Source organism: Puma concolor, chromosome A1 (genome assembly GCF_028749965.1).
Source record: "Puma concolor isolate L17-30 chromosome A1, mPumCon1.1.hap2, whole genome shotgun sequence".
Taxonomy (NCBI): Eukaryota; Metazoa; Chordata; class Mammalia; order Carnivora; family Felidae; genus Puma; species Puma concolor.
In genome coordinates, this window is record NC_141667.1 from 206,711,864 (window position 1) to 206,729,300 (window position 17,437).

The 17,437-nt window shown below is 38.3% G+C and overlaps 1 long non-coding RNA gene across 6 annotated transcripts in view; it reads left to right on the forward strand.

The window, feature by feature from the left end:
• LOC147584729 (uncharacterized) overlaps positions 1–17,437 on the forward strand; it is a 159,271-nt gene that overhangs the window by 105,124 nt on the left and 36,710 nt on the right. The window contains exon 4 of one of the 6 annotated variants that reach the window (XR_015252720.1): positions 12,949–13,160. The exons of the other annotated variants lie outside the window; for them this stretch is intronic. This is a non-coding gene — a long non-coding RNA (uncharacterized LOC147584729). The remainder of the gene's footprint in view (positions 1–12,948; positions 13,161–17,437) is intronic. 6 annotated transcript variants of the gene reach the window in all.

Genomic DNA, 17,437 nt, shown 5'->3' on the forward strand with positions numbered 1-17,437 from the left:
AGCCATTGTCTTAGTCCATTCTTGGCAACATAGGCTGTTATGACAAAATACCATGGGCTAGATGATTTATAAACAACCACAATTTATTTCTCACAGTTGGGGATGCTGGGAAGTCCAAGATCAAGGCACTAGCACGGTTGCCTTCTGGTGAGGGTCCTCTTTCTGGTTCATAGCTCGTGACTTCTCACTCTGTCCTCACATGGCAGAAGGGCCAGGGATCTCTCTGAAGTCTCTTTTATAAGGGCACTAATCCCACCTTGAGGGCTCTCTACCCTCATGACCTAAGCACTTCCCAAAGGCCCCACCATCAAATATCATCACATTCAACATATGAATTTGCAGGGGACATAAACATTCATATCATAGTAGCCATTTTGCTGGTGATGTTGTTGAGTTCAGAATTAATCTCCTCTTTCTCTAAACCTCTGGGGCTCTTTATATCTCTCTTAAGGCACATGCCATGCTACAGATAATGTATTAGGTACTAACGTATGTCTTATCTTCTCTCCAAGTCTGTGGAGTCCTTGGAGACAGAAGAAACACATCTTCACTCTTGTACATAAAATGTCAATGACCCATGAAGCTAATAATAAAAATAAGTTATCTTCCATATAATAGTTGTATAATTTAAGCAATTATTTCTTATATGCCATATGAATGAGAATTCCAAATGGTATCTTACTAACATATTCTAACATGCCTTTTTCTGGTTTGGGGAGGGTTTATTTTGGTTTTTGTTTTGTTTTGCTTTTTAATGAGAAGAAAAAGTAGTAGACACATGCTAAAATGAAAGCCAGTGACAGACATGAGTAAACTTACAGACCAAACTCTTCCTTCCTTCCTCTGCCTTGGAGAGCAGATTTCTGGGACCATGAGAAAAGACTTTTTTCAGGATGCGTATGGTTCAAAAACAGTTTCTTATAGCATTCAGCAGGGGAGAAAATGAGTCCCGAGCTTGCAGAGGCTTCATCTCAATTTTGAGTATGCATGACCTCACTCTCTACTTGCCTAACCCTCTCTAGGTACATCTGTCTTTAACGTCAACAGCATAAACCTCAACCCAACTCTCATCTTCCACTGATCCCATCCCAATTCATACCTATTGGGTGAAAAACTGATACCATCACCGTGGTCATCATCAGCTTTCCTTTTTTCCAGCATGTCAGCATCTGACCTCTCCCCTCCCTGACGGCTTGGTTTGAGGTATTTGAAGTTTAAACTATATTTTATCTCTGGACCTTCCTGATATTGTTAATAAAACAGGTTGGCTGGAAGACAGATTGTGAATAGAAAACTATGTTTCTCTTAAACTGTGAACCTGGATTTATATTCTTAAAAATCTAGCCTGAAAAATGACTTCTGCTCTCCTGGTAGAGGGTAACTGGAGTTCCTGACCATTTTCATTTTGCCTGTTTGACATAATACTGGTTGCAGAAGCAGAGAAGAGTGTCAGAAGTTCCTTACAGGATGTCTGCCCTTTGGTGTTGAACCCAGAGATTAGTTCCAGATTAAATTTACAATGCCTTTGCTATTGGCTAAATTTCAATTTAATTTTTTTAATTTTAAAAATAAGTATTTCAGGCTACATTTATTTTGGTTAATATCACCTCCTGTGGACTTAATATATTTGATTATAGCAGGTAACCTAGGAAATTAGATATTATAACACAGATGGTATATATCCCACTGATGTCACCAAAGTTTGGTGAGTATTGTCTGTTTGAAATATGGTAATGGGAGAATAGATATAATTGAGTAGAAACAGACTTTGTTTAGTGGAGAAATTGGCAATATCATTTATGGCTGCTCAGAAATCCTAAGAGTAGAAATTTGCTAGAGATAAGTAGCGTGTGGACGAAAGGTGACAGGACAAATGTGATATTATTGTGAAGATGTGCTAAGTGTCATTTGGCCTGATGTAAGAAATAAATGATTTATTTCTGATTTAGGTCAAACATGTGGCACAGGTATACTATATTGTAAAAAGGGTGATGTCAAATATTGGGGGATGTATAATGGGACTCTCATCCAGCTGGTAGTACCATATCTGACAAGTTCTTTACTTGCTTTGTCTCAAAATGTATCTCCCAGGGTTATTGAAAATAGTTGGACTAATGATTAGTTTGTGTCTGTATTTGAATAACTAAGAGGCCATTTTTTGGCCAAAAGAAGTTATGTAACCAGGGAAGACGTGGCCATATTCTGTCAAGGTATATGATAGCAAGGAAAGGGATGAGTAGGTGCAGTCATACCTATTCCCTAGATTCTGGGAAAGTAGATCTCAACATGTTCAGAAACATGGTCAGCAAGATTTCCTGGCATGAAAACCCAGAAGGGCAGCTGTCTCAAGAGGAGTGTGATAATTGAAGGCTTGTCATTTAGAACAGAAATTGGAAGTACTGAATATGGCTCTGAAGACGAAAAGTAGAATGAGTGGATAGAAGCTAGAGGAAAACAGATTTTCAGCTCAATGTAAGAAACAACATTCTAACTTTTAGAACTGTCCAAAGATAAAAATGGGCTGGCGTGGGAAGTAGAGAGTTATTCATCATTTGATGTAGCCAAGCATAAGCTGGATGACTTCTTACCTAAATATCCTGGAGAAGAGTTTGAGCATCAGATGGGTAATTGGATTAGGTGATTGATGATTCCTTTCAATACTGAAATGTGCCAATTATTGACGAAAACACTTGCTATGGTACAGGTCAATTGTTCAACTCTGCAATGGCTAACAGTGCTCTTATAAGAAGTATTTCTTTAAATTGCACACCCTATTTTCTTCTATCCTCTTAATAATTACTAAAAACATCACTTAAAAATTCTGATTTCCTTCTTTCTTCAAAGTACCCATATTTAGCCCCTATGGATGCAACTGTATATACACATTGTCTAATGGGGTACAACACCAAAATTATGTTGGGTATTGACCTAACTATAGTTACTTCAACAAGATATAAGTTTGTTTTTTTTTTGCCCACACAAATTAAGTCTGAAGATAGACACTGGTACGGCAGCTCCAGAAAATCATCAGAGTCAGCCTCCTTATAGCTTTCTGTTCATCATCTTCAAAATCACTAAGATGACTCTTGGAGCTCCAACCATTGTATCTTCATTCCAGGCAAGAATAGAAGAGCAAGGGGCAAAACAGTTTCCTGGAGGACTCTTAAATCTCAGCGGACACCTCTGCTTACAGATGTGCTTTGGAAATATAGTTCTTCAGCTCGACACACTTCTCAGACTTCTCTTATTAAGCATGAAAGGGAGAAAAGCAACTTCCAATCTTTGCCACAGGCATTTTATTTCACATTTTCATAGTTGGACAAGCAATGACTGCTTTTCTTTGTACAGATGTAATTTTAGTGACATAGAGCCAAGGTCTAACAGATTTGTAGAGGTCCTGAGCAAATTCATAATTTGACATCCTTTTAAAAAATCGTTATTCTTTATTTGTTCAACAAGTATATAGAGGAAACACTGAACCTTTAATGAAGAAGAGGGAGATGAGGTGAGCAGCCAGGAGGTGGGCCCAGGCTTGCTTCCATAGACTTGAAGGAATCAGCTCAGCCCCCTAAGTCTGTTTACCTCTCTCAGCACAAGAGAAGGCCTGGAAGGGACAAAGCCTTTGTCTTAAGCAGCTAAGTTTCTTAATTGGTCTTCTGCATTTATTGATGCTTCATTCATTTATCCAGTCATCTAATGCTTCTGTTGAATAGTTACCATACGCTAGGCGGTGTTCTAGGCACTGGAAATACAGAAGTGACCGAAATAGACAAAATTTCTTATCCTGATGGTATGCATGTAAACTGCCCTTCCTAAAAGATGTTCTAGGGAAAATTTTCTTTCTTTACGTTTCATGTGATGTTTTAGCTGCCTGCCATTTATAGATTGGCAGCTGCAGCAACTCTTCAGCTGGCCCACCGTTTTATCCAGCTCTCTACTTGATGATTGCCTCCACAAAGGAAATCAGCCAAGGTGATAGTTCACACTCTTCAGTTCCCTTTATCTTTTTCTCCCTCAGAGTCCTTATGTATCCCCCTGGCACTTCTAAAACTCCTGTACACACCCATGTCATCTGATCCCTTTTAAGGGTCACATCGTCAAAAATTACCTCTGTCTTCTTTTCCCAAAAATTCTGTTCAAAAGTAGTCATCTCTTGTCAGGTGTTAGGCAATTTGGTTACAGTGTTGTTGTTGTTGTTTTTTAAACTCATAGTTATTGATTGCTTATACCCCTGTGCTGAAGATCATTGAATCCTCACATGAAGCCTGTGTAGTGGGTATTAATGTTTACATTTTAACAATTAGGAAATTTAACCTTAAAGATGTTAGAAAAACATATTCAAAGTCATTGAGCAGTTTGCTGGACTCTAACTCAGTTCTAGCTGCCTCCAAAGCCCCACTCTTCACCACTATATGCTTGGGTGCAATGCCTGATAAGCTTTCTTCCCTCATAAAGCATTTGGGTTATATTTCTTTAAAAAAGTTGCCTGTTAGCCTAAATACCTAAATGTATATGATATACCATTTTCTTTCATTCTCATCTGTTCTGCAAAGATCTTTTGTCCAGGTGAAGGTGAAAACACAGTTAGCATCTATTCTTTACTCTTTAGGCGAGTGTCAAAAAGTTCAGACAGAAAAACAATGTGCCTAACCCTGGACTGATCTATATAACAATTACAGATGATTGGGGTTAGTAGACTAAAATTTAAATGGGCCAAAGTTTGATATTAAGAACAGTGAGCTGACTTTAAAAGGAAGAAAGCTGGGGCAGTGGAACAATCATAGATTTCAGAGATATGTAGTTCAGAGCTTCTGTCTTGCCTTCACTACTTCCTATCTGTAAAAAAATATGTTACTGTGTCATTCCAAGTATCAATTTCCTTGTATTCCAGTGTGGATAATAATACCTGCTTATTAGCCATATTGTGTGAACTAGAGATAATATGCTTAGTAAATTTTCCTTGAATTTGTCTGTATCAGCATTTAAAAAAACACTCTTGTGGAATTCCAATTAATAAATGTAGAAGAAAATAGGGAAATAGAAACTCATTTCTGGAAAGGGACCAGAGCAATAATTGTTGTAGATAAGGTCTACCAACAGATGTTAAAATAGTGGATAAAAGTTTGAGGAGAAACAGGATTTGCATGGTTTCAAAGTATCAAGATATTTGTTAACTACGAAAGGAAAGATAATATTGCAATGGAGAAACCTATTAGATATGACTTTAACCAAGTTGACAAAATTAGTATTACCAAAATTACAAAATCAACATTATGAACTCCTTGATATGATTCATTGAAAAGGGTACATCACTTCTGTGGTATTCTTACAAAAATGCATCACTTTGTTCTGATCATGAGAAAACATCAGACAAACCCAAATTAACTCCAAAATAACTGACTAGTATTCTTCAAAAAAATCAAGGTTGTGAAAGACAAGAAAAGGCAGAGGTAATATCACAGGTTGGACAAGACTAAGAAGAAATACCAATTCAGTGTAATCCCGAATCGAAAAAGGAAATTAGTGGAACAACTGGTAAAATTCTAATAGGATCTGTAATTTATTTAATAATATTATATTGATAATGTTTATTTCTTGATTCTGATAATTATACAATGGTCATGTGAGGGGTTAATGTTATGGGAAGCAGTTGAGGGATATAGGAGAACTCTATACTACTTTTGCAATTTTTCCATGTCTAAAGTTAATTCACAATAAAAAGTTTACAAAAATGTCTCCAATGATTCTGATACATAACCAAGATTGAGAATCTCTGGTTTAGAATGTACTAAATTCTCAACAAATGATAGCTATTACCAAATCTGGGTAAATGTCATGCACAACCAATCAGTTTTACTGCTCAGGAAGCATGGTTCATTTTTTATGTTTGTCTGACCTGGATTTATCTCCCCAGATAGCGATAGTTGAATATATTTAAGTATAACATAGTCTTGAAAAATATAAGTAGTCAAGGGAATTTTTACATGATTCAAGTTTAAAAATGGGATATTTTTCTAATTACAAAGGAACAAGGAAACACTCCCAATTTCCGTGTCGAATTTTTCACATGAAGAATGAATGACCTTCACCTCTGTATAAACCTTGCCTTAAAGCCTGAGATATCTCATTCCTTGCTAATTTTGTGATTTTTGATGAATGGGATGGGGTGCTTTTTCAAGTTTCTCTCATAGAAAAAAAAAAGCACAATAGTATTTGTTAGTCATTGGAGATTTTCTAGGGCAGAACAATTATCTTAGTTTGATTAGCAAGGAAGGAAGGAAGAGGAGGAAAGGAGAAAAACGTCTGTTTATTCTCTAGGCCCAAATTTAGAAATTCAGATTGTTTCTCTTAAGTAGGAAATGTTAGGTAAAGCATAAATATTTTCTTCAACATGTGTCACCCACAAGAGAGTTTGGGAAGGAAGGAGACCAGAGTAGCTATTTATCTGTTTGCAGAGTTTTTAAATAATTACTTGCATAGTCAAGACTGTTCAATTTGTAAAATTAGATATTTTGGAATAATAATCTCACTCAATTTCGTAGAAGAGTTTAAAGTTCTTCTTCCCAAGGGTATCCAAACAAAAAACTGGTTGCTTATGCATTAAAGTGAAAATGGGAAATTTAAAATATTTTAATGGAAAATATTTTCCTTTTTCCCCCTAGTGAGAAAGACTTACCCTGTAGAAGCAAGGGGCTCTAAAGCCAGTAGTTCTGAATATGATATATTCTGAGGTTGCTTAATATCTTCATATTCTCTTTCCCCATCTGCAAATGGGGCTAATAACAGCAAGTTCCTCATAGCATTGGTATATGGAGCAACAAGATAATGTTTTTTTAAAAATGCCAGCATAGTACTTGACACATGGTGAATATTAAATATATGTTACCAATTTTTTGGGTTTTTTGCTTCTGTTTTTTTTCCACGAAGGATGACAAGAGAAAAAGAAAAGGAAAGATGAATTAAAAAATAAATCTGCACCTAGTTCTGGTGGAACCCCTAGAGAGTGGCTTGTACCTACAATTTCCTATCACTTATCCAGGCATTTTTGATTAGTTCTTGACATGTATTAGGAGTTTGCGGATTATTATTGAATAAATTAATATAGTCATGCTCTTGCCAATGCCCTCAACTTCTCTGGCCCTCCATTTCTCTTCCATCTTGAAGCAGCTATAATCTCTATTGACTTGAGACCACATACGTAGCTTTTCCTTGTATATGCTTGAGCATCTGAATATCGCTAGAGAAAGACTGGGCTGACTGGTTTCACTTTAAATTAATACACCTCAAATGGACCTTCAGCACTACTCAGAAATTGTTTCCTCAGTAACTCTGCTTCCCAGCAAGATTTTTAATTTCAAACGTTCTCTTTTTTCACACCTCCCACCCTCTCATTCTTAGCTGAATACTTTACTTCATTTTTCATTCAGAAAATAGAAAACATAGAATGAAAACTCCATCTGCCCACAACTAAATCTAGAAACCTAAGTTCCTTTGCCCCCAACTCTGTTACATTCCCACCTGTTACTATGGAGGCCTGTGTTGCCACCGATGCTTTGAATCCTATCCGCTGACTCCCAGTCACCTTTTCTGGTATACATCTACTTTCCTACATTCTCAATCTCTCCCTTTTACCTTGATGATTTCCATGTGCATATGAACATGTCCCATTACTTTCCCTCTTAAAACACAACCTTCCATTGATGTGACATCCCTCAGCTATTCATTCCTCTGCAGAGCCCAGCTTTGTGAATGATCATGTCTCATTTTCTATCTCTGCTTCTTCGCATTCCGCTTGCTCTTTATCCCACTTTAATCTGATTGCACCTTCATCATTCCAGTGAAGGTGGTGGGTTTGTAGTTGGGTGGGTTCGGAGTCATTCAAAAAGATATATTAGGAGAGCCATTTAGCCTTAAATGCAAGCCATACTCTCTAGTTTAGATCCATCAATAAATGATAATTTGATTTCTAGTTCAGGCTCCCATTCAGAAGTTGTGAGAGGAAGAAAGGAAGATTGTATATTGGACCCTTAAAACCCCAGCATCTTTATGAATTGGCTAGGAACATTGTAGCCAAGGGCTAGAAACTGGGACTCAAAGTAATATGGAGAGAAAGTTTTCTGAATGACTGATTATTTGCCTTTGGTAGATAGGGATCATGTTGATTTTGACCTTGGTGAATCACAGCAGCTAAATATGGCTGGTGTCTCAGAAGCAAGGATAATTTTGGTTAGATGTGGGCCTTGGTAAGCACAGGCTTTATGGACAGGCTGGGGCAGCCGATGCTGACCTGAGCCTGGCAGGTGTGACATTTACCTAAATGGCATAGTCAATGTCTGGATTAGATTATCTGGAAAATCATCTTTTCATCCTAATTAAGATTTGCCTCAACAGAAGCAGAGCTTTAACATATGGAGTGAAAGTAATTGGGAGTTGAGAAACTCAAGAAATTGACAGAGAATGTGTCAGATGGCAGGCAAAAATGGAGAACAGGACCCTGAGTCAAAATAGCAGTTTGTAAATTTGGTTGGGATTTTCTATAGAAGAAGATCAAGGAATGTTTTGTATAATTGTGACTTATTTCCATGAAAAATAACAAGAATATTTTAAAACAATTGTGGTGTTTAAAGTGTGATAGCTGTTTGGAAAATTTACTCAAATGAATTGCATGAAGCGTCCCAATCTTAGTGGATACCGTTTGCACAACCTCCAACTCTTATCTTGAATACAGTCACTTCTACGCATGTCCACGGCTTCAACCCCAGTCCCACGTATCCTCATCTTTTACCCTGCTGCAGTAGCTTTCTGGTCTCCCTCATATGCTTGTCCCCCTAGAGTCTACGCCTCTGCACAGCAGCCAGAATGACCTTTTACAAACGTAAATCAAATCATACCACTTTCCGGCTTAAAATCCTACAGTGGTTCCCATAGCAATTAAGTTCAAATCCATATTACTTACCATGATTTGCAGGGACCTTATGTAATCAGTCCCAATCATCCCTTATCATTTTTCCTCTCTACGATTATGCGTCAGCTGCAATCTCAGATCATTCTCTTTTCAGAGATTTTTCGGTAATATTCCTTCTGCCTTGGAATACTTCCTCTTCCTTCTCCTCCTCCCCTCTCCATCCCTCCAGACCTTAGTTCACATGTCTCCAGTTCCTTAAGTTCCTAACACTTGTCACTCCCTGGAATCATCCCTTTTATGAATTTGCTTATTGTCTGCCTTGCCTCATTAGAATGGTGAAGACAGGGACTTTGGTTCATGCTTGTGCCCCTAATATCTAAAACCATGCCTGACAGACAATGACTGTTGTGCCAGTGATTAAGCTGTTTGCCTCTCAGCAGCAGACTCATCTTTCCATATTCTGCTTTGCCCAGCTGGGGCTGGGATCCTGCAAATCACATTTCTCCCTTAGACCTGGGTCTGCCAAGTGAGCCTTGGGTTCTGCCAACTGGGGGCAACAGAGGAAAATTGCAAAGCTGGGGAAGGAAAAGACTTCTTCCTTGTTTTCCTGTGCTCCTGTGGGGGCACTGCAGTTGCATTTCTTCGCCTTGGCAGGGCCAGTTGATCCATGACAATTGGCTCCAATTTGCAGATTTCACACAGCCTGAACCAGCCCCATCATTCTCTCTCAGACACACCAATACCCTTCTGCAGCACCCTTCTCAAAAGACTCAGTCCCAGCTCCAGGAGGTTCTTCTAAGCCTGTCAGCCAGCACCATCCAACAGAAAGAAAATGCAAGTCATACAGAAAATTTTAAGTTCAAGTTGTCACATCAAAGGAGTAAAAGAGAAATAGGTAAAATAAATGTTATTGAATCCAGTGTATCCCTCAATATTATCATTTCAGCATGTAATCAATATAAAAATTATTATGTTTTCATCCTTTTTTCATACTCAGTCTTCGAAATTTGGTGTGTATTTTATACTTTCAGTACATCTCACTTTGGACTAGTGGCATTTTATTTTTTTTATTTTTTATTTAAAAAAATTTTTTAATGTTTATTTATATTTGAGAGAGAGAGAGAGAGAGAGTGAGAGAGCATGAGCATGGGACCGGCAGAGAGAGAGAGACAGAGACAGAATCTGAAGGAGGCTCCAGGCTCTGAGCTGTCAGCACAGAGCCCGATGTGGGGATCGAACTCAAAAACCGTGAGATCATGACCTGAGCCGAAGTCAGATGCTCAACTGACTGAACCACCTAGGCGCCCCAGACTAGTGGCATTTTAAGTGCTCAAAACCAATTGTGGCTGGTGGCTACCATGTTGGACCATTGCAGCTCAATGCACTTTAACAATTCCTAGCATCTCCCCTCATCTTCTCTCATCATTCCCTCCAGGTCTAGGGTAAGTCTCAACTACCTGGATACTTCCATGTTTCCAGTTTTATAATACCCAATTGATAATTATTTGTAGAAATCCCCTTTATGAAATAACTGGCCTGGTTTCTATTCATTAACCAGATCCTACACAATTCTTTTGTCCAATAAAAGAATGATGCTGATGGAAAAATAAGATCATTATATCTTAAAAATGCTACACAGGTGATACGGTTTAATCAGACATTTGGAACAGGGTTAAAGAACTGAGTACTACTGAAAAATCAGAGCATGGTGGAGTGGACATGCAATCTGATATCTGCTTATACATGAACTGGGAGAAATGTTTTCTTTCCTTTGGACTGTGGAGCAGTTCAATTTTGTCACCTTCCCTCTCCACTCCCTATTACACCTCACATCACAAAGAGAGATGTGACTATTATCTGATGGATTTTGGCCAAGGTTTTTACAAAACCATGAGATGGGTTTTGGAATTGTCTAGCACAAAAACAAAATGAGGTATATAATACCTTTGCCTTTAACAATTTAGGTGAATTTAAAAATGTTACCTTTTGTAGGCATATTGTCAGCTACAACTATGTAAAGCTTGGATAATTTAGATTAAAAAACAAACATACAGATAAACAAAAAACCTAACCATTTGCTTGATAATGGAAGCCTGGAAAATGATTTAATTGTATTCAACTTTTCAACAGAATTCTGCCAAATTGTGTGTGTGTGTGTGTGGTATGGTGTGTATGTGCAAATACAGCTTTGGTGGTCAGTGTATTTTATGTTAGGAACTCTGAATGTGAGTAAAATACATATATACATATAGGGCTAGACCTATGCCTCCACTTGGTTTGGTCAAATCACTTTTGAAGCAAGAGAGTGACAGCATGGACCAGCTCTGACTTCATAAAATCAAGGCAACAATTCTTGCCCTTAAAATGAACTGGGGGCTAAAGGGCTCTTCCTAGGTCCTGTTATAGATGCTGTGAATTTCATTCTCTGTTGTCTTATTATGTCCCTTACCCTCTCTTAACCTTTTTGTTCTTGGCCTTCTTTTTTCTTCCGTCATTTCCTCATATTCTCGTGCTGCCTTTTTCCTTTTCTCCACTTGGAATCATTATTCTTTTGTTGCTAAAGAATATACTTCCCTTTAGGACCTGAAGAGCATGCCTAAGCCAACACAGATGGAGGAAAAGTCTTTCCTTTTTTTGGGCCACTTCTCCCACCCCCTACCTTCATGCATCTGATCTCTTGTCTTTCCCTTAGACCTGCTTCAATTTATATTTCTCATTATAACTTGCTGTAACTTTCCATCCCTTTTGCCATTCTCCAGTCTTTCCCCTCCCACTAATATAAATTTTCAGCACTTAAATCAAGACTTTTCTCTTCAAGGCAGTATGTGAACTTTAGTTAATCCTCAGTGTATGCTCTTTTATTACCACTGCTATATAAGGCAGGAAGGAGATTGAGACTTTGCCCAGCTCCCAGAGGGGTCAATTTGGTGTCTGAACTAGAAGTCTGATAGGCCTAATGCTTAGTTCTTTATTAAGACCCGGAGATAAAGGCTCTCTCTCTCTCATGTAATAGTTCCCTGGATTTATACAGTGCCCTTTTCCTGAGGATCCAGAAGCATCTGAACACAATTTGCCAACTGCCTCAGTGTCCAAGGAAATAAATGCTTACCAATATACCCGTTTGCTAAACAGAATCAGAATGTGTCAAATAGGGTTTCGTCAGTGGGACCAAAACAAATGTCACAGTCTCCCCCTTCTTACATGTCTGCTTGGATCTTGCAGGGAACCTGTGTTTTTAAGAGAACTCTGCATTTGTAGCTACTGCAGGCAGATACTTGTTTCCTCCGCAGGGCTGCATGGTATGCAAATCAGTAGCTCTGGGAGATACAAATCTCACAGGCTGAATGGATTTTCTGTGGGCCAAAGGGCATTTACAAATTAATTGCAAAGCTGCCCTATGACACTGTTGTGAAGTAGGTTAGCAACTCGCCCAAAGTCACATTGCTTCTGACTCCTGGGCTGGAGAAAAGAGTATCTTCTCTGGAAGCCTTCCCATCACTCCACACTTGGCGTCTGATTTCTCCTAACCAGTGAGTCATACAAAGGGACGTGCTCCCAGAATGGTTTCAGCCCCAACTGGTAACAGTAGCTGTACTGAAAAGGATGCAGTCTCTTACCCACCCCCTGACTCCCTCACTGAGCGGGGTGCGGCTGCTCTGATTGCATGGAAGTTTCCGTTTCCTCTGGCGTGTGGGTGCCCAGGAGACTGTCTTCAGTTAAAGCAGTTAAAGTTCTGCCTCTTTTATGAGGTTTCACGCCCAAGGCGTGAGCGCATTGTGTAGGAGAACTGCTGAGTGGCAAAGTGAGTGATGAGAATTGTCTCCCTCCCCTGCTATACATACCCAAGGCATCTGTATTACCTTCCTGTGGCTGCTCTAAGAAGCTATCACAAACTTGGTGGCTTCAAATAGGACCAATTCGTTCTCTCACAATTCTGTGGGTCCGAAGTCCAAAATCAGTATCACTGGGCTGAAAGCAAGATGTCGGCAGGGTCCGCTCCCTCTGGAGGCTCTAAGGGAGTATCTGTTCCTTGTCTCTTCCAGCTTCTGGTAACTCAGGGGTTCCTTGGCTTGTGGCTGCACCCTACATCCCCTGCCTCTGTGGTCACGACAACTTCTCGCCTGTATCAAATCCCTTGCTGCCGTTCTTTACAAAGACATTTATGATTGCATTTAGGACCTGCCCGGATAATCCAAGAACATCTTCCCATCTTAAGATTTTTAACTTAATCACATCTGCAAAGATGCTTTTCCAGGTAAGGTAACATTCATAAGGGCCCTTATATTCTTCCAAGGTAGGGTGCTAGATCAAGGTAGGTGTCTAATTACTAACCTCTATTTTTTTAAACAAAGTTTTACCTCAAACATTTAAGCCAACTTCTTTCTTTAGGGATGTAGTGCCCATGAATACTAGTCAGAGAAACTTAAAATACTCCTGGTGTTTATTGTACAATTCTGTTGTAATGGTCAGAGAATTTTCTGGTTTGGTCGTATATTTGCTGGGCTATTGCCAAGGGTTGTAATGGTAGAATATTGTTTTTCCCAGACTCAAACCTATCAACATGCATTTACTGGATTGGTACTTTTGACCTTTCAGAGAAGGGGCAGTAAAAAAATAAAGTTCCTTTGAGTATTATGTGGGTTAGTTTGTTATGTGGAGTTTGGGAAAGATTTTTCTTTATGAACAACTCCTTAGCCTCTTCTCCCTTCTCGTTGTGTAACTGATATTTTTAGTACCCCATGGCATTTATATCTTATCAGAAGTCTGGTGTTACTTTTATTTCCTTAAAGGAGACTATCAGGGTAGTAAGTTCGTTTTATTTTTAAGTTTTTAAAATATTTTTTAAAATTCAGTTTTTAATTGAAACAGTTAACATACAGTATAATATTAGTTCTAGGTATACAACATAGCGATTCAACAATTCTATATGCTATGCAGTGCTCACCAAGATAAGTTTCGTTACCATCTGTCAGCATACAAAGTTACTGTAATATTACTGACTATATTTCCTGTTCTGTAGTTAACATCCCTGTGACTTATTTCTTTCGTAGCTGGAAGTTTGTACTTCTTAATCCCTTTCAGCTATTTTGCCCACTTCCCCACCCTTCCCCTCTGGCAACCACCCATTCTCTACATTTATGACTGTTTCTGTTATGTTTTCTTTGTTCTTTTGTGTGTTTTTTTTTAGATTCCACATATAAGTGAAATCATATATTTGCCTTTCCCTGACTCATTTCACTTAGCATAATAAAGGTGGTATGTTTAGATTTTCACTGTTATTCCTCTCTGTTTGCTCAAGGCACAAAGAACTTTTTCCCTATGTTTTGTTTTGTTGTTGTTTGTCTCATGGTTGACGCAGTAAAAAGCAGACTGGGCGATGCTTGGAACATTTTGAAATTTGCTTACATTTATCTTTGGTTGAAAAGTCTCCTAGTAGGGAACCATACTTTCCATATAGATTTCATGCAAATGTGAGGAGAATTTCAATTCATTCTCAGATTTTGGAGGGAAAACAATCTAAAGGCTTATGACTAGATTTGAAGTTCGTTTGAATTATAGGTACAAAAAAAGAATCATGAGACATGAACTTACATGAAATAATAATTATAGAAACTCCTTTTGTTTTGATCAGAAATAGCAACACAGAATCAGAAACATATCAGATTCACTGAGGCATATATAGCTGGTTTCTAAAGTATTAGTAACTTATGTGGGGAATAGTAATCACAGATTTCAGTCATTATTCTTCTTATCTTTTCAGGTATTTTTCATTCAACCTCCTAGGTATAGTGTTGAACGTTCCATTTTCCTAGAGCAGTGAAAAAATATCTATTAATTGGATAGGAAGTTTCATTTCTATCAGTATTCTTAGCCCATCAACAGAAACAATTAGATACAGGCCATACAGCTGCCTTGGGTGACTTCCTAGGATATGTGACCACCATTGGTGCTTAGGTTCTACAGATCATGTTTAAAAAGAAGAAAGAAAGAAAGAAAGAAAGAAAGAAAGAAAGAAAGAAAGAAAGAAAGAAAGAAAGAAAGAAAGAAAGAAAGAAAGAAAGAAAGAAAGAAAGAAAGAAAGAAAGAAAGAAAGAAAGAAAGAAAGAAAGAAAGAAAGAAAGAAAGAAAGAAAGAAAGAAAGAAAGAAAGAAAGAAAGAAAGAAAAGAAGGAAAGAGAGAAAGAAAGAAAGAAAGAAAGAAAGAAAGAAAGATGGTATAAGGAATGTGGAGAGTGATTTCTCCCTGTTTAAATTCCCACACCTACATATCGAGTCCTGTTACAGCTTCTTTCTCCTTGATACCATCCCAATTTATCCAGGTCTTTCCACATCATTACTGGTTTCTTGAGTTAGGCCACCATCACCTCTCACCTATGTTAGCAGGACAATCTCCAAACTGTCTCAAGTCTCGTCTTTCTCCACACAAATAGCCTATGGTCTTTCTAAAACCCGAACCATGAGGTTAAGACTTTTCAGTGTAACCCACAGTCCTTACAATAAAATCCAACGCCTTCACTTGTCCTACCAGAATTTGCATGATCCTGTTGTTTATCTTTCCAGACTGCTCTTCTATGTTTTTTTTTTTCTTTTACAGTATATATTACAAGGTACTGATATGTTTGTAAATCTCTTCAAAATATGTTTTTCCTTTCTTTTGCAGATGCTGTTCCCTCAGATGGGAAAATCCTTTCTCTGCCCCCTGATTTCTTTCCCCCTATGGCTCTACCACTCTCCTCAGCTTGATTAACTCAGTTTATCAATGACTTTCACCTTAAGTCCTCACTAAACCCCTTTCTTCAGACTAGATTACTTTATTTTTCCACCTGCTTCCTCAGCTTAGCCCTTATCACACCTTGATTTCGTCTTTGGTTTTTTAATTTACCTGCTAAAGCTCCAGGGCAAGGAATGCATTTTGTTAACCATTGTGTTCATATAATAGGTATGCAATAAACATTTATTGACTGAATGAAGAACCCTAGTCAAATAGGTTTGTCAGGAAAATGAAAACAGACAAGGAAAAGACAAAACAGACGCTGAGTGGAAGTGTCAGCAGTTACATATTTGCTATCACTGGGAGGAACTTTAATTTTCTTTGCTCGGCTTTCTTCCCCAAAGAAGCAAAAGTGCTAAAAGCACAACTTTGCAGAACAAAGCTTCTTGTTTTCTGACGACTTATCTAGCACTCTAAATTGGTCCTCATAAGTGATATGTTATCACCATAAGCTCTTCCTCCAACTGTAACTTATTTAGTTTACAATGATTTTTTTTTTTTTGAGTATTTCATGTGTTCTTGCATATTCCTGTAAGAATTTTTTGAAGGACCTTTGACTTCCATCCCAGAAGAACAGACTATAGTTTAATTTTTGGAATGTTGTATTTCGTGATTGTGACCACGACTATGAAATGCATTTGCCGAGACAGGAGGCAGCAACCAGACAATGTACTGAAGGGGACATGATGATTTTTTGGTGGTGTAGGAATTGTCAAATATTTTATAAATGTAGTTGAATTTGACCTTGCTTACTTTTTATAGCTTCACCTTTTATTTGGGTAGGAGACATTTTCTGCCTAGCTTAACTCCAAAGGACTTAAGCCAAAATGAGGAAACTTTTTAATAAACATGGCTCTCCTTAAAAGATTTGTTTTTACTCTGTTTCCTAACAACTTAAAATGCAACTTAGAATGAACCCTCTAGTTATTGAATTCTTTCTGAAGGTCTAGTAAAACAAAGTAATTAGCAGGAAGACAGGGGAATAGACGCTCAACCTTCTGTCCATCCACTTGACCCTGTGGATCTATTGGACATTTCTTAATGAATGTTCTGTTGAAAAACTCATTATGTAAAATATTGAGCTTGCTTTTTCTTCTTTTCCTCCCTCCCTTCCTTCCTTCCTTCCTTTCTGTTGTTCTTTTGTTCTTTTTTCACTTACTGAACGTATGTGTCATTCAGTCCTACTTCCAGCAATGAAGACCCATGCGCCATTAAGAAACTTAACATTTATGTGGGAAGAAAGAAGGTGAACCACTATTATGAAGTAGTTTGATAAATTCAGTGTTAGGGATATGTACATTGGAAGAGTCCTCTACTCAGTCTGGGCTCAGTCGGTGTGTTGAGAAAGAAGAATTAAGATTAGAAAAGGCTGGAGCTCCTGGGTGGGTCAGTTGGTTGAGTGTCTGACTCTTGATTTGGGTTCAGGTCGCGATCACAGAGTCATGGGATCGAGCCCTGCATTGGGCTCTCTGCTGAGCTTGGATCCTGCTTCTCTTTCCCTCTTCCTCTGCCTCTCTTCCCTACTCATATGCACATACTCTCTCTCTCTCTCTCTCTCTCTCAACTGAAATTGCCTTAGGAAAGGCTATTTGGAGGAAGGGAGGCATGAGATGATAGTTTAGAATATAGGTAATATACAGGAAATATACTTAAGTGGAAAAGAAGAACAGAAAGAAGTGGGCAAAGCCAGTATACAAATGTGAGGGAATGAGACAGGAATACTCAGGAACCTGCAAATAGTTAGGTTTATCTGGAATTAGA